This window comes from Mobula birostris, chromosome 5, assembly GCF_030028105.1.
Source record: "Mobula birostris isolate sMobBir1 chromosome 5, sMobBir1.hap1, whole genome shotgun sequence".
NCBI lineage: Eukaryota > Metazoa > Chordata > Chondrichthyes > Myliobatiformes > Myliobatidae > Mobula > Mobula birostris.
In genome coordinates, this window is record NC_092374.1 from 53,102,817 (window position 1) to 53,128,978 (window position 26,162).

Here is a 26,162-nt window from a genome sequence, read left to right on the forward strand (position 1 = left end):
CTGCCTTGGAGTTTGTCCTTCCAAAGTGTACCACCTCACACTTCTCCGGGTTGAACTCCATCTGCCACTTCTCAGCCCACTTCTGCATCCTATCAATGTCCCTCTGCAATTTTTGACAATCCTCTACACTATCTACAACATTACCAACCTTTGTGTCGTCTGCAAACTTGCCAACCCACTCTTCTACCCCTATATCCAGGTCATTAATAAAAATCATGGAAAGTAGAGGTCCCAGAACAGATCCTTGTGGGACACCACTAGTCATAATCCTCCAATCTGAATGTACTCCCTCCACCACCACCCTTTACCTTCTGCAGGCAAGCCAATTCTGAATCCACCTGGCCAAATTTCCCTGGATCCCATGCCTTCTGACTTTCTGAATAAGCCTACCATGTGGAACCTTGTCAAATGCCTTACTAAAATCCATATAGATCACATCCACTACACTACCCTCATCTATATGCCTGGTCACCTCCTCAAAGAACTTTATCAGGCTTGTTAGACATGATCTGCCCTTCACAAAGCCATGCTGACTGTCCCTGATCAGACCATGATTCTCTAAATGCTCAGAGATCCTATCTCTAAGAATCTTTTCCAATGCTTTCCCACCACAGACGTAAGGCTCACTGGTCTATAGTTACCCCGACTATCCCTACTGCCTTTTTTTGAACAAGGGGAAAACATTCGCCTCCCTCCAATCCTCCGGTACTATTCCCGTGGACAACGAGGACATAAAGATCCTAGCCAGAGGCTCAGCAATCTCTTCCCTTGCCTCGTGGAGCAGCCTTGGGAATATTCCATCAGGCCCCGGGGACTTATCCGTCTTAATGTATTTTAACAACTCCAACACTTTCTCTCCCTTAATATCAACATGCTCCAGAACATCAACCTCACTCATATTGTCCTCATCATCATCAAGTTCCCTCTCATTGGTGAATACCAAAGAGAAGTATTCATTGGGGACCTCGCTTACTTCCACAGCCTCCAGGCACATCTTCCCACCTTTATCTCTAATCGGTCCTACCTTCACTCCTGTCATCCTTTTTCTCTTCACATAATTGAAGAATGCCTTGAGGTTTTCCTTTACCCTACTCACCAAGGCCTTCTCATGCCCCCCTTCTTGCTCTTCTCAGCCCCTTCTTAAGCTCCTTTCTTGCTTCCCTATATTCTTCAATAGACCCATCTGATCCTTGCTTCCTAAACCTCATGTATGCTGCCTTCTTCCACCTGACTAGATTTTCCACCTCACTTGTCACCCATGGTTCCTTCACCCTACCATTCTTTATCTTCCTCACCAGGACAAATTTATCCCTAACGTCCTGCAAGAGATCTCTAAACATCGACCACATGTCCATAGTACATTTTCCTGTAAAAACATCATCCCAATTCACACAAACAAATTATTTGTAGTACCAGAGGAACCAACATACTGGACCACTGTTACACTACCTTCAAGAATGCTTAATGTGCTATCCCATTTCCACACTTTTAAAAGTCTGATCACTTGGCTGTACTGCTACTCCCTGAGTATAGGCAGAGACTGAAGACTGCCGAGAAGGTATAGACAAGGGAAACATAGGAGAGCTTACACGACTTCTTTGAATTGGTAGACTGGACTGTGTTCAGGGATTTATCTTGAGTCTGAATGAGTACAATACAGCTGTCACCAATTCATTAAAACTTGTGTGGATGAGTGTGTGCCTATGAGAACTCACTGTATATATCTAAATCAAAAGCTGTAGGCTGAACCGGAAGGTTCGTAGTCTGCTGAGGGCTAGAGCCATGGCATTCAAGCCTGGTGACCGAGATCTGTACAATGAAAACCAGATATGACTTGCGGAAGGCTATTTCAAGAGGTAAGAAACAATTCTGAGCGAGATTCGATGCATGTGAACTCAGGCAGGATTTGGAGGCCATTACTTCCTACAAAGCGAAGCACAACTCATGAATGGCAGTGATGCTTCACTCCCAGCTGTGCTCTATGCTTTTTATGATCGCTTTGAAAGGGAGAATAAAACTACCGCTATGAGTGTCCCTGAAGCATCTGGTGACCCTGTGATCTCTGTCTTAGAGGCTGATGCTTCTCTGTGCAACATGAAAAATTATTTCAAATTCTCGCTAAACTAAACATTGACGGAAGGGACCAACAACTACTTCAAAATTTATATTAGAACCAAACGGCGGCGGTAAAAATTGATGATAATATAGGCAGTTGGACTAAAGTTCAAAGAGGAGTTAGACAGGGATGCGTTGCCTTACCAGAATTATTTAATATCTATAGTGAAGTGATTCTCAGAGAGATAGAAGAACTAGATGGGTTAAAAATTGGAGTTGTTAATGTCTACAATATAAGATATGCAGACGATACCACCCTAATAAGAAGTGCTGCAGAAGACCTACAAATCCTCCTAGACAAAATAGTACAAACAAGTGCAGATTTTGGTCTAACCGTCAACTGTAAAAAAAACAAATGTATGGAAATATCAAAACAGCAGGATACTCCTAACTGCCAATTGTACATTGGTAACCAAGAGACTGAACAAAAGATCAGCTTTAATTACCTTTGTAGCTTTATATCACGAAATGCTTGAAGTAAAGTAGAAATAAAAAGAAGAATTGCCATTGCCTAAACCAGCTTCCAAAAAATGAAACCCATTTTAAACAACAGACACATTTCTGTGACAACAAGGCTTAGGCTACTAAAACGTTACACCTGGTCAATCTTGCTGTATGCTTCTGAAACATGGACTATAACACCAGAACTCCAAACAAACTTAGAAGCAACAGAAATATGGTTTCTTAGAAGAATGCTGAAAATATCATATAGAGATAGGGTAACTAATGAGACAGTACTCCAACATGCCCAAACAAAAAGACCTTTAATGAGAGGAAACTTAATTTCCTGGGCCATGTCATCAGAAAGGGAGAAATAGAATGCCTTATATTACAAGGCCGTATGCCTGGAAAATGCTGAAGAGGAGGGCAAAGAGGAAAATATATGGACACTGTGAAAGAACTAACAGATGTAAGTGTGTGAGATATCATTGACGCTGCAAGGGATCGTTCGATGTGGAAAGCCACGATCGTCCAAGCGTGTAACGCGCAAGGCACATGAAGAAGAAGAAGCTTCTCTGTCCAGAGGATATCTTTCAAAAGGGTGAACCGTTGTAAGATGACAATCCACGATGGAGTACCTGGTAAGGCTCTGCAAACCTGTGCCAACCAACTGGCGGAAGTGTTCAAAGACATTTTCAATCTCTCATTGCCACAGTCAGAAATTCCCACCTACTTTAAAAGGGCAACCATTATACCAGCACCCAAGAAAAGCAGGGTGAGCTTCCTTAAGGACGATCATCCAGTAGCACTCACATCTACAGTGATGAAGTGTTTTGAAAGGTTGGTTATGTCTATAATGAACTCCTGGCTCAGCAATGACCTGGACCATGGCAACTTGCCTATCATCACAATAGGTCTACATATCCTCACATGGCCTTAGATCACCTGGACAATACAAATACCTATGTCAGGATGCTGATTGTTGACTACAGCTCAGCAATTAACACCATCATTCCTACAGTTCTGATGAAAAATCTCCAGAACCTGGGCCTCTGTACCACCCTCAGCAACTGGATCCTCGACTTCCCTACTGGATGATCACAATCTGTGCAGATAGGAAATAAAATCTCCACCTTGCTGACAATCAACATTGGTGCACCTCAGAAATGTATGTTCAGCCCACTGCTCTTCTCTCTGTACCTCTGTGACTGTGCGGCTAGGCATAGCTCAAATCCCATCTATAAATGTGATGATGGTACAACTGTTGTTGGCAGATTCACAGATGGTGACAAGAAGACATACAGGAGTGAGGTATACCAGCTAGTTGAGTGGTATTGCAGCAACAATCTTGCACTAGGTATCAGTAAGACTAAAGAGCTAGGGAACGCACACCAGCCCTCATAGAGGGATCAGAAGTGGATAGAGTGAGCAATTTCATGTTCCTGTGTATCAATATCTCTGAGGACTTAACCTGGACCCAACATATCAACGCAACTATAAGGAAGGCAAGACAGCGACTATATTTGATTCAGAGTTAGAAGAGATTTGGTATGTCACCAAAGGCACTCTCAAAATTTTCCACAGATGTACCATGGTGAGCACTCTAACTGGCTACATCACTGTCTGGTATGGAGGGTAGTGGGGTGGCTACTGCACTAGCCTCTGTAATATCCAGGACATCTTCAAGGAGTGGTTCCCTCAAAAAGGTGGCATCCATCATTAAGGACCCCCACCACCCAGGATGTGCCCTCTTCTTATTGCTACCAGCAGGAAGGAGGTACAGAAGCCTGAAGGAACATACGCAGTGATTCTGGAAAAGCTTCTTCCCCTCTGCCATCTGATTTCTGAATGGACATTGAACCCATGAACCCTACCTCATTACTTTTTTATTTAAATTTTTTGCTCTACTTATTTAATTTAACTATTTAATAAATATACTTACTGTAATTCACAGATCTTTTTCTTTCTATAAGTATGTATCACATTGCACTGTTACCGCAAAGTTCACAAATTTCACAACATATGCCAGTGATATTAAACTTGATTCTGATTCTTATTTCTGTTCCCCATTTTGGCTCCCCTCTTACGTCCTCTTCACCTGCCTATCACCTCCCTCTGGTGCTCCTCCTCCTTCCCTTTCTCCTAAGATCCACTCTCCTTTCCTATAGATTCCTTCTCCTTCAGCCTTTCCCCCTATCACCTCCCAAATTCTCACTTCATCCCCCTCCCCCATGCACCTATGTTCACCCTCACCAATCATCTTCTAGTTTTTACTCTTCTCTTCACCCACCTTCCACTTCTGGCTTCTCCCCTCTTCCTTTCTGGACCTGATGAAGTGTCTTGGCCAGAAATGTTGACTTTTTATTCCTTTCCATAGATCCTGCCCGACCTGTTGAGTTCCTTCAGCACCTTGTGTGTGTTATTCCGGGTCTTAGCTGTTTCTACTTCCAACTCTGTGGCTGACAATCCATTGGGATTATTGTTAGGGAAATGGTAATCATTGCAATTCACACAAAGCCAGTTACTATTTTAAATTGCTACTTAACATTACTCAATCTGCAAGTATAACATTCCCTTGGATACTCACTGTATTGTCTGATAAAATGAATTATTAAATAAAACTTTGTGGTTCAGTCATTAAAGGTTTGGGATCTAGGGAGAAGTTATAAAAATTAAGGTTTTTGTCAATTATTTTAAGCTAACCATATATTTGGAAACATTTAACTGTTCGAGAGGTCAACTCAAAGAGATTTATAATCAAGATATGATGGAAATTCCTGATATTACAAGGCTCTGGAGATTTCAGGGTGGAAAACTTCAATAGCTACATGGAAGTTCAAATAAAGCACACCATGTAATTTATGAACACAATTTCATCACTCACAGTGACTTTTACAACATGGAGTTAATAATTCCGATCATTAGTTGGAGCTAGGTTTTATTGCTGAAGGATCTTTAACAATACAGTTGAAGTCAGAAGTTTACATACACCTTAGCCAAATACATTTAAGCTCAGTTTTTCACAATTCCTGACATTTAATCCTAGAAAACATTCCCTGTCTTAGGTCAGTTAGGATAACTACTTTATTTTAAGAATGCGAAATGTCAGAATAATAGTAGAGAGAATGATTTATTTCAGCTTTTATTTCTTTCATCTCTTTCCCAGTGGGTCACACACTTTGTTAGTATTTGGTAGCATTGCCTTCAAATTGCTTAACTTTAGTCAAACATTTTGGGTAGCCTCCCACAAGCTTCTCACAGTAAGTTGCTGGAATTTTGTTCCATTCCTCCAGACAGAACTGGTGTAACTGAGTCAGGTTTGTAGGCCTCCTTGCTTGCACACACTTTTCCAGTTCTGCCCACAAATTTTCTATCGGATTGAGGTCAGGGCTTTGTGATGTCCACTCCAATGCCTTGACCTTGTTGTCCTTAAGGAATTTTGCCACAACTTTGGAGGTATGCTTGGGGTCATTGTCCATTTGGAAGACCCATTTGCGACTGAGTTTTAACTTTCTGGCTGATGTCTTGAGATGTTGCTTCAATATATCCACATAATTTTCCTTCCACATGATGCCATCTATTTTGTGAAGTGCACCAGTCAGCAAAGTACCCCCACAACATGATGCTGCCACCCCCATGTTTCAAGGTTGGGATGGTGTTCTTCGGCTTGCAAGCCTCACCCTTTTTCCTCCAAACATAATGATGGCCATTATGGCCAAACAGTTAAGTTTTTGCTTCATCAGACCAGAGGACATTTCTCCAGGAAGTAAGATATTTGTCCCTATGTGTACCTGCAAACTGTAGTCTGGCTTTTTTATGGTGGTTTTGGAGCAGTGGCTTCTTCCTTGCTGAGCAGCCTTTCAGGTTATGTCGATATAGGACTCGTTTTATTGTGGATACTTGTCTATCTGTTTCCTCCAGCATCTCCACAAGGTCCTTTGCTGTTGTTCTGGGATTGATTTGCACTTTGCGCACCATCTCTCCATCTCTAAGAGACAGAATGCATCTCCTTCCTGAGCAGTATGACAGCTGTGTGGTCCCATGGTGTTTATACTTGCGTACTATTGTTTGTACAGATGAACGTGGTACCTTCAGGTGTTTGGAAATTGCTCCCAAGGATAAACCAGACTTGACATCATTTTCTGACCTCAATCCGATAGAAAATTTGAGGGCAGAACTGAAAAAGCATGTGTGAGCAAGGAGGCCTACCAACCTGACTCAGTGACACCAGTTCTGTCTGGAGGAATGGAACAAAATTCCAGCAACTTACCGTGAGAGGGTTGTGGAAGATGACCCAAAACGTTTGACCCAAGTTAAACAATTTAAAGGCAATGCTACCAAATAGTAACAAATTGTATGTAAACTTCTGACCCACCGGGAAATTGATGAAAGAAATAAAAGCTGAAATAAATCATTCTCTCTATTATTATTCTGACATTTCACATTCTTAAAATGAAGTAATGATTCTAACTGACCTAAGACAGGGAACATTTTCTAGGATTATATGTCAGGAATTGTGAAAAACTGAGTTTAAATGTATTTGGCTAAGGTGTATGTAAACTTCTGACTTCAACTGTATATACATTCACTCTTGTTAAATTTTCCATTTCGTATTGAGATCTTGTAAATCTTTTGCATCCCAGTTGTTGAAAATTCTCTCTGAAAATGGTACAGAGAAGAAAAACAATGTTTTTTGACCTGAGTGGACAGAATGAGAAACACATTCTGAAAGAGTTCTGAGAAACAAAAGCAATACATGACAATGTTGTTACTTTTATGTCAAATCACATGCAAGAATAAGGGAGTGAAGCATTGAATAAAGAAGGGAGAGAAGCAAAGATAGTGAAAGACACAAAAATGATGATTTTAAATTTGACGTTTGTAAAATAACAACAAGCAGTGATAACCCAGGGACATGACATACACTTCAAAAATTAATTTTCAGTGTAATTGTTCATTAACTGTTCTTGCTTTCCAGGGATTTTTGGAAAAAAAATAATAGCATAAGCCTTTGAAGCCGTTCCATCATTTAGTATATTTATGGCCCAAGCCCAGTTCCCAGCTCATTCCCTGTTCTTTAGTTTCCTAAATGTTTGGGATAAAATTCTTACTGCACTTGTCACAAAAGTTTGGAAGACCTAGGGAATAAGAATGCTAAGGAGAGTGTCAAACTGAAAGAATAAGCATACCGTATTGTGACTTTGAGTGGTAGACTAGAAGACTGGGATTTTTATTTTTTAGATACCAGCAAAGAATAATAGAGGGAATTGATATATTGTAAGATTGAACTCTCAAGTAGTATAAAAACTAATAGCAGAAGATTGATAGGCAGAGAGTAAGGAAGGGAGCATCTAAAGTAAACAGTGTTCCTTCAGAGGATGAAACAAGGAATTAATAGTAGGAAATAGCAGTGTAGATGAAATACTATTGTTTGCATGCAAGAGAACAGAGAAGCACTGTTCAGGCCATGAGTGGTTTACCTACTGTATGATCTTACTGAAAGGTGGAACAGACTTGAGGGACTGTTTGGACCATTTTTCTTGTTTTTTTCTATACTTTTACTTTTCTGTAGCCAGCTAAATCAGCATCTCCCAAGCAACCAATGCAACTTCAGAACCAGAATCAGAATCAGAATCAAGTTTATTATCACTGACATATGTTGTGCACTTCGTTATTTTTATGGTAGCAGGACAGTGCAAGACGTAAAACATTACTTTCAATATTATGTGCTGTGTCATATGACGTGGGCAACCATGGTTTTCCATGACCATGATTGTCTTGGCGAATTTTTTTGCAGAAGTGGTTTGCCATTGCCTTCTTCTGGGCAGAGTTTTCACAAGACAGGTGACCCCAGCCATTATTAATTGTCTGGCTGGTGTCAGTGGTTGCATAACCAGGACTTGTGAAATACACCAGCTGCTCCCACAGCTTCATGTGACCCTGATCAGGGAGCTAAGCAGGTGCTACACCTTGCCCAAGGGTGACCTGCAGGCTAGCAGAGGGAAGGAACACCTTACACCTCCTTTGGTAGAGACGTATCTCCACACCACCATCCAGCTATAAGTTACAAAAACAAAATAAAGTAAGCAGTGCAAATGAGGAATAGTGAGGTAGTGTTCATGAGTTCCTGGTTTGTTCAGAAATGTGATGGTGGAGAGGAAAAAAATAGTTTCTAAAATGTTGAGTGTGCATCTTTTGGCTCTGATACCTCCCCCCGATGGTAATAATGAGAAGAGGGTATGTCCTGGATAGCAAGGGTCCTTAATAATGCATGCATTCAAATTATTTTGTTCATGAATCAGATAAGGGAATCTTAGTTTACAAAACTGACAGTGGTACAGCATCACCTACACAACAAGTTTTTGGGGTACCCACGTTTAGTGACCATCTACCATTCTCCTGAAACTTCACACAGTGATGCTTAAGCAGGAAAGGTTCATATTGATTTCATCATTATTAATATAGCAAGTTGTGGAAAGTTAATAAAATGACACATTTAGTTGCTAATTTATAACTAAAAGCTGACATACCATTTACCTTCATGATACAAACATGAATATAAGCTTTAAGTTCATGAGTTTATTTAAGTTTAAGCTTATGTCATTTATAGGAAAGTGAGAAAAGGCAATATAAATTGAATATTTAATCTTAAAGGGATCATGGTCTTTGTAAACCTTTGAAGGTGATGAAATAAATTGGTGCATGAACCATATTGGATCCTTGGTATTATATATTAAGGCACAGAATGTAAAAAACAAGAAAAATAAGCTCAACACAAACAACTAACTGTACTTATATAAAACTCATAGGTAAATTCAATAACCCAAGTTTATGTATAGAAGTATCATAAGTAAATTTCCATACATTTTAGTCAAGGAGATAAGTTTTAAAACATCTTTTTAAAGGAGGGTAAGAGACAGAGACCTAGAGAATTTTAGGGAGAAATCTGAAATCTTGTTGCCTCAGCAACTACACTCATAACCACCAATGACAGAATCACCAGTCTTCTTTTATTAAGTTTCTAGTCAGCCTTCTCCAAACCCTTGACTTCACTGCTCTGCTCTGCTTCTGAAAACACAATGTTCTACAGCTAACGAGCTTGAACTATTTTAATGTTTATGTTCATGAAGAATTTCTTCAGATTCCTCTCTGTAAGCACCTACTCATTCCAACCACCATCAATTCCTATTGTATGACCTGGTGTTTTGCGGTATCCTGAAGGATTTGTTGAACTGGACTTTCGAGAATGCAGGTACAACTGTGGCGGCCATTACTGAAGCAGATTAGGGGCCATATTGAAATTCTGGACTGGATCGGAGGGGCACCAGCTCAAGAGTTGAACCGATGTTTATTCAATTTACATGCCAACCCAGATTAAAAAGATTTAGGCATCGAGGCCGAGGGCAGAGGATGAACCAGAGTTCAACTTACTCCTCTGAGAGGCTTTACTCAGTTTGGTGTTGAAATGGCCCCATGGTTGGGGCCTGCACCATTGACACTTGCCTCAGTGTTGAACTGATACTGGTTCGGTGACCTGCAACCACCAGACCCCTGGACCAGCTGCAGTGCTGACCTAGCTCCATGGCTGTGGCCTGCAGACATTGGCCTCCTGGTCAGGCTGCAGTGCTGACCATTGGATGTTTGACAGTCTCTGTTGTGTGTGTTTTTAGAGGGTTCTGTTGTGTTGCTTTTGTGGCTTCCAGCAAGAAGACAAATCTCAAGGTTGTATATGGTATCCATGCTTTGATAATAAATGTACTTTAAACTGTTTTCTCATTGTGAGAATCCCTGTGAAACAATGACGCCATTTGAAAAATCTCATCTGTTTTCAATTCTCTACGTGGAATCTTATTCAAATACAAGAGGGCATAGTTTTAAAGTGAGATGGGAAAGTTTAAAGAAAATTTAAAAGACCATAAGAAAATGGGAGCAGAAGTAAGCAATTTCGCCCATTGAGTCTTCTCCGCCACTTCATCATGGCTGATCCAATTTTTCTCTCAGCCCCAATCTCCTGCTCTTTCCCTGTATCCCTTCATGCCCTGACCAATCAAACATCTCTCAACTGATTCTGAGGCTGCGTCCTCTGGTCTTAGACTCTCCCACCATAGCAAACATCCTCTCCACATCCACTCTAGTGATTTCTGAAAGATCATTACTGATGTTTCCACAATCTCTTCAGCCACCTCCTTCAGTACCCTGGGGAGTACGCCATCTGGTCCAGGTGGCTTATCTACCTTCAGCCCTTTCAGTTTCCCAAAAACCTTCTCTCTAGTTAACTTCACACATTTCATGCCCCTGACACCTGGAGCATCCACCATACTGACAGTGTCTTCCACAGTGAAGACTGATGCAAAATACTTATTCAGTTCATCCACCATTGCCTTGCCCCCACTACTACCTCTCCAGCATCGTTTTCCAGTGGGTCCCCTACCTACTCTCACCGCTCTTTTACATTTTATGTATCTGACAAAAGTGTTGCTATCCTCTTTAACATTGGCTTGCTTATTGTTATACTCCAGCTTTGCTTTCTTAATGAATTTTTTTAGTTGCCTTCTGTTGGATTTTTAAAAGATTCCCAATCCTCTAACTTCCCATTCATTTTTGATCTATTATATGCCCTTTCTTTGGCTTCTATGTTGGCTTTGATGTATCTTGTTAACCATAGTTGTGTCATCTTTCTTTTAGAATACTTTTTCCTCTTTGGGATGTAAATACCCCATGCCTTCCAAATTGCTCCCAGAAATTCCAGCTATTGCTGCTCTGCCATCATCACTGCCAGTGTTTTTTTTGAATCAATTCTGGCCAACTCCTCTCTCATGCCTCTGTAATTCCCTTCCACTGTAATACTGATGCATCTGACTTCTGGTTCTCCTTCTCAAATTTCAGGGTGAAATTTGATATTATGATCGCTTTCCTCTTGGGGTTATTTTACTTTAAGCTCTCTAATCAATTCTGGTTCGTTGCAATACATTCAATCCAGAATAGCTGATCTTCTAGTGGGCTCAACCACAAGCTGCTCTAAAAAGCCATCATGTAAACATTCTATAAGTTCCTCCTCCTGGAATCCAGCATCAAACTGATTTTCCTAAACCTGCATATTGAAATCTCCCATGATTATTGTAACATTGCACTTTTGGCAGGCATTTTCTATCTCCCATTTTAATTTGTAGGCTACATCCCTACTATTGTTTGGGGGTATGCATACAACTCTCATCAGGGTCTTGTTACCCTTGTAGTTCCTTAGCTCTATCCACAATGATTCAACATCTTCTGACCATATGTCAGCTCTTAGTAATGATTTCATTTTCACCAGTAGAGCAACGCTGCCCCCTCTGCATTCCTGCCTGTCCTTTTGATACAATGCCTAGCCTTGGACATTAATCTCCCAGCTGTAATCTTCTTTCAGCCATGATTCAGTGATGCCTACAACATCATACCTGCCAATCTGCAACTGTGGTACAAATTCATCTACTTATTCTGCATGCTGTGCATATTCAAATAAAGCACCTTCAGTCCTGTATTCACCCTTTTTGATTTTGTCTGCTTTTTACATTGCAACTCATCCTGTTGAATGCAATTTTGCCCTATCAACAGCCTGCAGCATTAACAAATCTTCCCACTAGGATATTAGTTCCCCACAAGTTCAGGTGCAAGCCATCTCTTCTATACAGGTCCCACCTTCCCTGGAAAAGAGCCCAATGATCAAAAAATCTTATGCTCTCCTTCCTAAACCAACTCCTTAACCAGATACTAAACCGTGTAATCCTCCTAGTTCTGGCCTCACTAGCAATCCTGAGATCACAACCCTGGCCATCCCGCACTTTAACTTAGCACCTAACTCCTTGTACTCCTTATGCAGAACCTCATCACTCGTCCTGCCCATGTCATTGGTACCTACAAGAGCCATGATCTCTGGCTGTTCACCCTCCCACTTAAGATCATTGAGGACTCAGCCTGAGATATTCCAGACACCGGCACCCCAGAGGCAACATACCATCCAGGAATCCGTTCTCACCCACAGAACTGCCTGACCATTCCTCTAACTAATGAATCCCCTATCACCACAGTGTGCCTCTTCTCCCCAGTTACTTCTGAGCCACAGAGCTAGACTCAGTGCCAGAGACCTGACCTCTGTGACTTTCCTCTGTTAGGTCATCTCCCCCCACCAAAAATGTCTAAAGTGGTATACCTGTTGTTGAGGAGGATGGCCACAGTGGTACTCTGTACTGGCTCCTTAACCCCTTTCCTGTCACCCTGTTTCCCCTGTCCTACACCTTGGATGTAACTACCTCTCTATATGTCCTATCTATCACCCCATCAGCTACCTGATGATCTGGAGTTCATCCAGTTCCAGCTCAGACTCCTTAATGCAGATTGTTAGAAGCTGCAACTGGACATACATCTCGCAGTTGTAGTTGTCAAGGACACTGGAAGTATCCCTGCCTTCCCACATCACATAAGAGGAGTATTCAACTATCCTGACTGGCATATCATCTGTCCAAGCTGAGCAGGTACAAAGGAATGAAGGAAGAAAAACTTAATCTAGAACCTTTCTTTGCCTTTGACTGATGCCACTTCTTGAAGTCTCGAGGAGCTAAAAGCCTCAAGAGCACCACTCTGACTCTGTCCTCTCCACTTGCTCCTGCCTTCCTTTAATTCGCTCTTGCTACTCAATCCCAAATGGCGATTGGTCGCATGTCAAAGCTCTTTATTGCTTTAGTGACCCACTGCTGCCTTTTGGACTTGGGCAGTGGACCTGATTGAAATCCCCTCCTCTCCAAACTTCTGATGTCCGGATTGGCCACTGGTCAAAGCTTTTTCGCTGTAGCGATCCGCTGCTGCCTTTTCTACTCAGGCAGTGGACCCATTTGAAGTCCCCTTATCTCAAAACTTCCAACACCTGGATTGACTACTGGTCAACGCTTTTTTTTTAATGAGGCAAAGTTTTTTTTAACATAAAGTGCTCAGAACGCAGAATGCATTCCCAAGCAAAGTGGAGGAAGCATAAAAATTGGCAATGTTTAAGAGGCACTAGTATAACAAGCAGGGAATGGAGGAAAATAAGCCATGTGGAATTGAAATTAACATCATGTTTGGCATAGATATCATGTGCTGAAGGTCCTGGTCCTGTGCTATCCTGTTCTATGTTCTGTTCACATTTTTTATTTGTTGCTTTTTCTGTCTTTCATGGGAATTTTGCACACCATATTAGGAGAAGGGACATTTTCCATGAGCATGTGATTCCTTATACTTCTCATTGCCCAACTAACATCCCACCCTCATCAGTCTGTGGAATTTCAAGGACATTGAACTTTACATGGTACATCTTAAAAATCAGGGCAATGATATATAGGGAATATTAATACCAATCAATAAGATTGTTTTTTATGGATGCTTTTATAATTTCTTCATATGGTCATAAACCTGCTAATCTAGAATATAATGGACATGATTGAGAATGATTTAGTTGAACTGTGTGATGAATCACTCTCAAGGGACAGAATGAGCTAAGATGCTCACGTAGCACGTTAATCGTTGTCCAAAATTGTGCACCATTGTTTACCATGTCATTAATTTGATATTAATGTATTGAGAAAATGGGAAACATATTTTAGTAAATGGATAAAATACAGGACAAAACATGCAGAGATTTTTATTGCAGATGTTGGGCTCATCTAATGAAAAAATATAATTTAGTGTTCATTTTGCATATTTTTGCAACAGATTCTGAATGGGAATCATGTTTCAGGCAATAAAATTTGATGGTGTGGAATAAAAACTGAAATTGCATGCAGTGATTTGTACAATCACATGAAGCAATTTACAAAATGTGCAATGCCTCATAAAACATATTTTAGTGTTATTAAAATGTATCAATTTATGAAAAAGAACAAAGAGTGGTTCATAAATAAAGGAGGAAAGGCAATTTATTAAGTTGGCTGGGAAGTGTAAGTACAATGACAGTAATGTGTATTGAGGCCATCAACAGATCAGTGCTAAGAAACAACCAGGGTATCCTTCCAGTGCCTAATCAGTGACAGGAGCAGGCCACAGGGACAAGCTATCTCGTAGGTCGGTGACGCTTGTTTATAAGGAGTCCTTTGCGGATATTCGGGCTCATTCTGGTGGTCCAATCAATGGCAGGAGAAGGCTGCAATGATGAAGTTTCTTGTAGGTCAGCAACACTTGTTTAAAGGTACAGAAGGGACAAGAGAGGCGGCCATTGTTGGGAGTAGGCCCGTTGTGAGAGTAGAATCAGGCTTTGGTCAAAAGAGGCTTTGGTTCGAAAGAGGCTTTGGTTCTGGGTAAGTCTCTGTTAAGGTTCCTTTTTTCTCTCTTAAGGTGCTTAATGTAGTAAATATGTGTTGTGTATTCTTCTATTCTTCGTGTCGGATGTTGGAGTAGTGGGAGACCCAGGGTCTCCCAGGGAACTACATCTGCATACAGTGCATCCAGCTGCAGCTCCTTGAAGACAATTTTAGGGATCTGGAGCAGTTGCCTTCAGCTTGTATGGGAGAGTGAGGAGATAAACGATCAGAGTTGCAGGGAAGCAGTCACCCCGAAGTTGCAGGAGATGAGTAGCTGGGTGATTGCCAGGAGAAATGGAAATTTGAACAGGCAGTTAGTGCAGAGCATACCTATGGCCATTACCCCTCAATAATAAGTATAATAAGTCATCCCTCATACTGCTGTGAGGGATGACCTCCCAGGGGAATGCCATGGAGACCAGGTTACTGGCACTGAGCATGGGTCCATGGTGCAGAAGGGAAAGAGGGAGAAGAGGGGAACGGTAGTGATAGGGGACTCAGTAGTGAGGGGAACAGACAGGAGATTATGTGGACGTGAACCGGACATCAGAATGGGATGTTGCCCCCTAGGTTCCAGGGTCAGGGATGTCTTGGATTGTATCCACAACAGTTTGGAGGTAGAGGGAGTACAGCCAGATGCCTTGATACATATTGGTACCAATGACATAGGAAGAAAAAGCAAAGAGGTCCTGCAAAGCGAATTTAGAAAGTTAGGCAGAAAGCCGAGAAGTAGGACCTCCAAGTAATTCTGGATTGCTGCCTATGCCACACACCAGTGAAGGTAGAAAAAGGATCATTTGGCAGATAAATGCATGGCTGAAAGTCTAGTGCAGGAGGCAGGGCTTCAGGTTCTTGGATGATGGGGATCCTTTCTGGGGGAGGTATGACCTGTACAGAAGAAAAGGTTGCACATGAACCTGAGCAGGACCAATATTCTCTCGGATAGGTTTCTTAGAGCTGTTGGAGAGGCTTTAAACTAATTTGGCAGGGGCGTAGGAAAAAGAGTGAAGGGACTCAGGATAGAACAGATGTTTAAAAAAAAAGCAAATATAGTATGCATTCAGACTGTCAAGAAGAGCAGGCAGATCACAATTGCAGTCAGTGGGGTAAGTACCTGTGCATTAGGGATTCAGAATCAAAAAGAATAGAAAATACAGTACTCAAAGTGTTACAAGGGGTGATTGATAAGTGTGTGCCCTAAGGTAGAAGGAGATGAGTTATTAACTTCAAACTTTCTGCATAATCACTCGAAGGGTTGAACTGCATGTGCATGTAACAAGAGCTGTATAACTCATCACCTTCTACCTTAGGCACAGACTTATCAATTACCCATGCTGTGGACACTTTCTGAAGGTCCAAGATCCGTATTCTCCACAATCACTGGACTAAGTGTATAAATGTAGGAGGGGACTATGTTGAAAAATAAATGTGCTAGGTTTTCTAAAACTGACTTCTCCTACCTTAGGCCACAAACTTATCAATCACCCCTCGTATACTTCAATGTATGGAGTATAAAAAATAAGGTGGATGACCTTGTTGCACTATTATAGATTGCCAGGTATGATGTTGTGGGCATCAATGAATCATGGCTGAAGGATGTTTGTGGTTGGGAGCTGAATGTCCAGGGTTACACTTTGTATCAGAGGGATAGGAAGGTTGGCAGAGGGGATGACATGGTAAAGAATGGCATCAAATCAGTAGAAAGATATGACATAAGATCAGAAGATGTTGAATCATTGTGGGTTGAGTTAAAAAATTGCACAGGGTAAAAGGACCCTGATGACAGTTCTATACAGGCCTCCCAACAGTAGCTGGGCTGTGGAAATAGAAAAGGTGTGTTATAAGGGCCATGCTATGAATCTCATTGGAGTTTTCAACATGCAGGTCAACTGGAAAACTCAGGGCGGTAATAAATCTAAAAAGAGTGAGTTTGCTGAATGCCAATGAGATGGCATTGTGGAGCAGTTTGATATTGAGCCTCCTAGGAGATTAGATATACTGGATTGGGTGTTATGTAATGAACTGGAGGTGATTAGGGAGATTAAGGTAAAAGAACACCCAGGAGGCAGTGATCATAGTATGATTGAGTTCAACTTGAAATGTGATAGGGAGAAAGTACCAGTATTTCAGTGGAGTAAGGGAAATTACACTGGTAGGAGAGGAGCCGGCCAAAATAAATTGGATGGAGATGCTGGCAGGGAGAACAGCAGAGCATCAATAGCATGAGTTTCTGGGAAAAATGAGGAAGGTGCAGGATAGATGTATTCCAACAACCAAGAGTTACTCAAATGGTAAAATAGTACATACGCAGCTGACAAGGGAAGTCAAAGCCATTGTAAAAGCAAAAGAAAGGGCATACAACAAAGCAAAAATTAGAGGTAAGATAGAGGATTGGGAAGCTTTTAAAAACCTACAGAGAGCAACTAAAATAATTATTAGGAAATAAAAGAGGAAATAGGAAAGAAAGCCAGCAAACAATATGGATGTGGATAGTAAAAGGTTTTTCATGTATTTATAAAATAGCTCTCTGCCGCCATTGTACTGCGGGCTCCGGTCGCAGGAGGAATCATGGATGTCAACACTGCACTTCAGGAGATGCTGAAAACGGCATACAACCACGATGGCTCGTGCTGTGGTCTCTGGGAAGCCGCTAAAGTGCTTGATAAACGGCAAGCACATTTGTGTGTCCTGGCGAGCAACTGTGATGAGGCACAATATGTTAAGTTGGTAGAGGCACTCTGTGCTGAACACCAGATCAACCTGGTCAAGATTGATGACGACAAGGAACTTGGAGAGTGGGTAGGCCTGTGCTAAATAGACCGAGAAGGGAAACCTCGTAAGGTTGTGGATTGCAGCTCTGTTGTTGTCAAGGATTATGGCAAGGACTCACAAGCCTTGTCATTGTCACTGACAATTATTTCAGGGCAAAGTAATGCATTTTATTTAATAAAAAAAACTTTAAAGAAAAGTATTTAAAAAATAAAAGAGAGATGAGAGTGGATATAGGACCGCTAGAAAATGAGGCCAGAGAAATACTAACAGACGATAAAGAGATGGCAAATGAACTGAGTGAGTATTTTGCATTAGTCTTCACTGTGAAAGACACTAGCAGTGTTCCAGATGTTAAAGAGTGTGAGGGAAGAGAAGAGAGTGCAGTTACCAGTACAAGAGAGAAGGTGCTCAAAAAACTGAAAGGCCTCGGGATACATAACTTACCCAGGCCAGATGAACTGCACCCAAAGATTCTGAAAGAGGTAGCGGTAGAGATTGTGGAGGCATTAGTAATGATCGTTCAATGATCATGGGACCCTGGAATGACAGCAGAGGACTAGAAAATTGCAAGTGTCACTTAAGACCGTAAGAACATAAGATAAAGGAGCAGAAGTAGGCTATTTGGTCCATCGAGTCTGCTCCATCATTCAATCATGGGCTAATCCAATTCTTCCAGTCATCCCCACTCCCCTGCCTTTTCCCCATACCCTTTGATCCCCTGTCTAATCAAGAACCTATCTATCTCTGCCTTAAATGCACCCAATGACTTGGCCTCCACAGCTGTTCATGCAACAAATTCCACAGATTTATCACCCTCTGACTAAAATAATTTCTCCACTTCTCTGTTCTGAATGGACGTCCTTCAATCCTGAAGTTGTGTCCTCTTGTCCTGGACTCCCCTACCATGGAAGTAACTTTGCCATATCTAATCTGTGCAGGCCTTTTAACATTCGGAATGTTTCAATGAGACTCCCCCGTCACTCTCCTGAACTCCAGGGAATACAACTCAAGAACTGCCAGACATTTCTCAAATGGTCACCCTTTCATTCCTGGAATCATTTTCGTGAATCTTCTCCGAACCATCTCTAATATCACTTCTAAAATAAGGAGCCCAAAACTGCACACAATACTCTAAGTGTGGTCTCACGAGTGCCTCATAGAGCCTCAACATCACATCCCTGCTCTTATATTCTATACCTCTAGAAATGAATGCCAACATTGCATTCACCTTCTTCACTACCGAATCAACCTGGAGTTTAACCTTTAAGGTATCCTGCACAAGGTCTCCCAAATCCCTTTGCATCTCTGCATTTTGAATTCTCTACCCCTATCTAAATAATCATCTGCCCGTTTATTTCTTCCAATAAAATGCATGACCATACACTTTCCAACATCCTATTTCATTCGCCACTTCCTTGCCCTAAACTATCTAAGTCTCTCTGCAGGCTCTCTGTTTCCTCAACACTACCTGTTCTTCCACCTATCTTTGTATCATTGGAAATTTAGCCACAAATCCATTAATACCGTAGTGCAAATCATTGACATACATCATAAAAATCAGCGGTCCCAGCACTGACCCCTGTATAACTCCACTGGTAACCAGCAGCCAGCCAGATTTGGATCCCTTTATTCCCACTCTCTGTTTTCTGCCGATCGGCCAATGCTCCACCCATGCTAGTAACTCCCCTTATCTTGCCAAGCAGTCTCACGTGCGGACTGCTTTAATCCTTTAACAAAGGAAGGAAGGCAGCAGAAAGGGAACTATAGACTAGTTAGCCGGGCATCAGTGGTTGGGAAGATGTTGGAGTCAATTGTTAAGAAGCCCATGGTATTACAGGAAAGTTACTGGTTTGGTTCGAGCATTGGCTGATTGGTAGAAGGCAGTGAGTGGGAAAATGGATCCTCTTTTGGCTGGCTGCCAGTGACTAGTGGTGCTCCGCGGGGGTCGGTGTTGGGACCACTTCTTTTTATGCTGTATATCCATGATTTAGATGATGGAATAGATGGCTTTTTTTGCAGATGATACAAACATTTGTGGATCAGCAGGTAGTGTTGAGGAAACAGGTAGGATGCAGAAGGATTTAGATAGATCAGCAGAATAGGCAAGAAAGTGGCAAATGAAATACAATGTTGGAAAACGCACAGTCATGTACTTTGGTAAAAGAAATACATTTTTCTAAATGGAGAGAAAATCCAAAAATCTAAGATGCAAAGGGACTTGGGAGTCTTTGTGCAGAACACCCTGATGGTTAACTTGCAGCTTGAGTCGGTCGTGAGGAAGGCAAATACAATGTTAGCATCCATTTCAAGAGGTCCAGAATACAAGAGCAGGGATGTGATGCTGAGGCTTTATAAGACACTGGTAAGGCCTCACCTTGAGTACTGTGAACAGGTTTAGGCTTCTCATCTAAGAAAAGATGTGCTAGATTGGAGAGGGTTCAGAGGAGGTTCACAAGGATAATTCCAGGAATGAAAGTATTTTCATACGAGGAACGTTTTATAGCTCTGGGTCTATACTCACTGGAATTCAGAAGGATGAGAGGGGATCTTTTTGAAACCTATCAAATGTTGAAAAGCCTAGACAGAGTAGATCTGGAAAGGATGCTTCCCATGGTGGGGGAGTCTAGGACTAGAGAGCACAGCCTCGGGATAAGGAGGCATCCATTTAAAACAGAAATGAGGGGAAATTTCTGAGGCAGATGTTGGTGAATTTGTGCAATTTGTTACCACAGGTAGCCGTGGAAGCCAGGACATTGGGTGTATTTAAGGCAGAGCTTGATAGGTTCTTGTTTGGACATGGCACCAAAGGTTACGGGGAGAAGTCTAGGGACTGGGGCTGAGAAGGGGAATAAGGGATCAGCAATGATTGGATGGTGGAGCAGGCATGATGGGCCAAATAGCCTAATTCTGTAAACATCTGAATTATAGACTACCTTTTACAGACTGTTGGATCCCATTCCTTTATTTCCCCAGTTTCTTTGAAATGTAAGTATAACTCTAGTGGCAAATGATCATTTTTATAGAATTAATGTAGAATAATTATGTTTAGAATAAGAATTAAATGACAGATTTCTGGCCAATTTCTTTCCACAAAATATATTGGTCAGAGTTCCTTTAGATCTATTTGCTTTAATCACTGATAATTCACTGGAAGTATAATTGGAAGCATAATGCTAATTGATTGTGCATTGCAAAATATTTCATGTACACAGCAAAAACAAGACCACCTGTGAATCAATGGACAAGATATATAATTATTCATGTAATGACAGTTAAAATGATACTTTGGAAATTTTCAGCAAAGTCCCAAGTTATGATTTTCTTGTACATAGGAGACCCAAAGTGTTGATGACAGAGATATTGGCCTTAGACTGTTCAAGGACTTTCTTCTACAAACTTCAAACACTGCAGAAAGTGATCACACAGTATGTTGTGGGGCGTGTTGAATTTGCGTTGAAATGTGGAACATAGAATAGTACATCACAGTACATGCCTTTCAGCTCATGTTGTTGTGTCAACTATTTAACTTACTCCAAGATTAATCTAACACTTCCCTCCCACATACAGTAGCTCTCCACTTTTCTTTTATCCATATCAAACATTAAGTGGAGGACATTAGGGGGCTTTGTGGCGTTATGCAAATTTGCTGCATAAGACCAAATTTTTGGAAGGGGACCCAGTAAAAAAAAGTTAGGGAGGAAACTAAAGAAGGGGATTTTGGGAATGCGATCAGATGTAGCTGAGAAGATGATGAAGGGATCATGGTAGCATCTTTGGTGAGTATCTAAGTTCACTTATCCAAGTTTTACTTAAAAAGTGCACTGTAAACTTGACCTGCCAACACTATGGTTATACCCCCAGTCTGATATACAGTAAATGGATTGTGAATTCTGACTAACTCACTTGTGAAAATTTGAAGTTTTCTTCCGAATTAAATTGTGTTGCAATTCTGCAAGTATTTAAATATTGAATTTAATAAAAGATTGCTTAATTTCAGAAAACATTGTACTTTCAATCATATTTTGAACCTGGGTTAAGCCTGAACAGATCCTGTAAACCAAAGAATCTTCAGATGCTGTTGATGACTACAGACTTCTTTGTCTAACCAGCAATACATAAGGTGTATTATCTTGAAATGGACTGTTGAAATTTGCTTATTTCTGGAAAACTTTTAAAATAATATTTTGATCAAATGCTCAGATGTCTTGTTTCTAATTAGATACATTAGAAAATAGTTGACATGTATAAGTAATGGCTAAATGCTGAGGGAGGAGATTGATTCCTCTTATCCACAGATATGCTCTCTTTGAAGTGCTATTCTTCTGTATGTGAAAATCAAGCAATATTCTGTACACATTTTGAAGAGCAAAGGTATCATCAAAGTAGTCTTAAAATTGCTCCAGGATCTTAGCCATTAACTGCCATCACTAATTTTTAATATATTTATTCATCAAGATGGTTAGTCCCATTTTCCCCTTTGTATCAGTTGTTTCAATGTCTCACTCACATTTCTGAACCAGAAAGAAATAAAATCTGTCATTTGGAGAATGCTTTAAAATCATATCTCCAAGATCTTCTTGTTGCAATTTGGCTTTGTGTAGGCACAACCTTTTCCTGCTCTTCTTGTGTTCCAAATATGTCATCCAACCCATTCTCCCAACATAAAACCTCTCAGCATTGCAATTGAAATTCATTCATCAGACCATCGTCTATGAAAACTCATTATTTTCCTTGTATAGAAACCCACAAAATTCACTACTTCCTTCCTGCTTTCTTGCAACAATCAATCTTCTAAAAACCAAACTTTATATGGAATTCGCAGCAGGCCAGGCAGCATCTCTAGGATGAGGTACAGTCGATGTTTCGGGCCGAGACCCTTTGTCAGGACTAACTGAAGGAAGAGATAGTAAAAGATTTGAAAGTGGGAGGGGGAGGGGGAGATCCAAAATGATAGGAGAAGACAGGAGTGGGAGGGATGGAGCCAACAGCTGGACAGGTGATTGGCAAAAGGAATATGAGAGGATCATGGGACAGGAGGCCCAGGGAGAAGGAAAAAGGGGGAGGGGGGAAAAACCCAGAGGATGGGCAAGGGGTATAGTCAGAGGGACAGAGGGAGAAAAAGGAGAGAGAGAGAGAAAAAGAAAGTTTGTATATAAATAAATAATGGATGGGATACGAGGGGGAGATGGGGCATTAGCGGAAGTTAGAGAAGTCAATGTTCCCATTCTGATGTGTCTATCCACGGCCTCCTCTACTGTAAAGATGAAGCCACACTCAGGTTGGAGGAACAACACCTTATATTCCATCTGGGTAGCCTCCAACCTGATGGCATGAACATTGATTTCTCTAACTTCCGCCAATGCCCCACCTCCCCCTCGTACCCCATCCATGATTTATTTATATACACACTTTCTTTCTCTCTCTCTCCTTTTTCTCCCTCTGTCCCTCTGACTATACCCCTTGCCCACCCTCTGGTTTCCCCCCCCCTCCCCCTTTTCCTTCTCCCTGGGCCTCCTGTCCCATGATCCTCTCATATCCCTTTTGCCTATCACCTGTCCAGCTCTTGGCTCCATCCCTCCCCCTCCTGTCTTCTCCTATCATTTTGGATCTCCCCCTCCCCCTCCCACTTTCAAATCTCTTACTAGCTCGTCCTTCAGGACGAAAGGCCTCCTCCTGAAACGTTGATTGTACCACTTCCTAGAGATGCTGCCTGGCCTGCTGCGTTCACCAGCCACTTTGATGTGTGTTGCTTGAATTTCCAACATCTGCAGAATTCCTCGTGTTTGTCTTTATATGGAATTCCTTTTTTAATGCTTTTATTGTCTTTTCAGCTTTTTGGGTGCCTACACCACAGATCTTTGCCTTGAAGTCTCTGAATCTAATTCTTAGGCAACACCTGGCAAAAGAATGAATAATTTTATCAAGATGAAGTGTATTGATTACAGTTGTTAAGCTAAAATGTGCATCATCTCCATTAACATTTAACAGGTAATTATTTTCTCTTTCCTAAGCAACTCTGCTTACCTTGAGAAAAGAAGAATTACATCCATTTGATCTTCTGTTTGGTGATATATCTCATGCCAAGTTAGAAATACTGCCTAGAATTTGCTCATTTCTGCAAACTTTAGCATTTTGATCACATGCTCAGATATCTTGCTTCTTGTTAGGTGAAGCTTTCTCCTAGGATTTACCGTCAATTTAATAATTTTTTGGATGTATATTCAGGACAAAATATTTGATGAAATCATGCAAAGAAAAATAAATATGTTTGATGAATGATTGCTGAACTATCTTTAATTGAAATAACCAATCAACAAGGCTGAGAAAATAGACACTGCAATAAAAATGACAATCAAAACTGTGATTAAAGTCACAGAAATCACTGTATAATAGCAATAGTTGATAACATTTTCTCCACTGAAATTACATATTCTTTAGAATCCAATGAACAGTTTATTACTAATTATAAAATGTGATATTAGTTGATTCTTCTAATTTTAAAAAAATCAACTAATATAAATCTACTCTCACTGGCATAAATGCCATCAGTTTGTCACTTTAGATGTTTTTAACTTCCCAATGCATTGAGTTGCAGTGTGTTGGAGTACTTGCATTTCACAGAGAAACAAATAATCATTCCACATTTGCAATAAAAAAGACGGCTGTGTGTTGACCGGTGTAACACAATGACACAGTTGGCATCATATCATTCAGTTTGATTCTTTGGTTGAAATGACAATGTGTATTTTTAGAGTCTGCATATTTTCTGTACTTTACTCTATGATTGGTTATCATGCAGCCAGCCAGCTACCGAATACAGAGTAGTTCAGCAATCAGTGTGAGCTGAGTAAAATTGATTCTTCATTTTCCAAGAGAAATGCTGAAATATTGACAATCTCACCCTCTCCTGATTAAGACTGGCATATTGATGGGAAAGGTAGAGCATGTTGTCATGGAAATTGTATTTTAAATGTTCAAAGTTCAAAGTTCCAAGTAAATTTATTATCAAAGTACATGTATGTCACCATATACAAGCCTGAACTTTTTCTCGTGAATCTGTAGTACTCAGTAAATCCAACCATAATAGAATGAATGAAAGACCAGACCTAACAGGGCGGACAATTAACCAATGTGCACATGACAAAAACTGTGCAAATAAAAAAGAAAAAGAAAAATTGAAACCCCGCTGGTTTCTTCTTTGGTTGCATAAGTCTAGGGTATGCATACTCTGGTCCCGCCAAACCTGTGAGACTGGGATGGCTCTCCCAGTCCAAACCCTGGTTTGTACGGACGCTGTGTAATTTGCTATCCTGTTACAACTCAGTGCCAAGAAATAACAGCCAGCACACTGTATACGAGTAAAGGAATTATATTTATGAATCTTAAATTAACTAAAGGGTTAGCAAAAGCAAAGAAAGAAAAAAAACAAAAAGGGCCCATTATAATTAAACAGTCAAATGCGCACAAGTTGGAACTCAACTCTTCCCAAAATTCATATTCATCGATCCTTAGTCAATCTCGGCACCTGGCTCCATCGAATCATGATCCCCCACCGTGTTGAATCCTATGCTTAGTCCTCTCAAGCGCCTTCCTGCTGAAAAGGACCCAGCTCACATTCCAAAACACCAGTTATCTCTAACTATAACTCAAACACTACTTCTACAGAAAGACTATTGCGTTAGCAGTGAAACCTTTCCCAGGGTGTTACATAATAATAAATGAGATGAAGAATCCAAGAAAATCAGTCCATAGATTGTGGGAACAGTTCAGTAAAGTTGAAATCAGTTACCCCTACTGGTTCAAGAGCCTGATGGTGGAGCAGTAATAACTATTTCTAAACCTGCTAGTGTGAATCCTGGGACTCCTGTACCTTCTTTTTGTTGGCAGCAGCAAAAAGAGAGCATAGCCTGGGTGGCATGTCCAACTTGAGGAATTTATTTTTCTATTCTTTTTGGGATGCTCTTCTGACATAAAATGAGCATAAGAGTTTCACTGGATGTCAAAGATTCAGAGATTATCATGCAACATGCACTGCATCTGAAAACATAATCGTGGTAGGAACAGGGGGATCTTGGAGCTACTAATTACTGGTCTATACTGAAGCAAAGACTAAGAACAACCTTTGAGGCTTCAGGCACTTATTTATACGACCAAATGACCATTAGATATAGGAGTTGAATTAGGCCATTTGGCCTATTGAGCCTGCTCTGCCATTTCTTCATGGCTGATCCATTTTTCCTCTCAGCCCCAATCTGCTGCCTTCCCTCAGTATCCCTTCATATGCTGACTAATCAAGAATCTATCAACTTCTGCTTTAAATATGCGTGAAAACTTAGCCTCCACAGCTGCCTATGGCAAAGAATTCCACAGATTCACCACTCTCTGCATAAAGAAATTCTTCCTCGTCCCTGATCTAATAGAATGCCATTCTATCCTGAGACTGTGTCCTCTGGTCTTAGACCCTCGCCACATAGAAAACATCCTCTCCACATCCACTTTATCAAGGCCTTAGCTTTAAATGAAGTC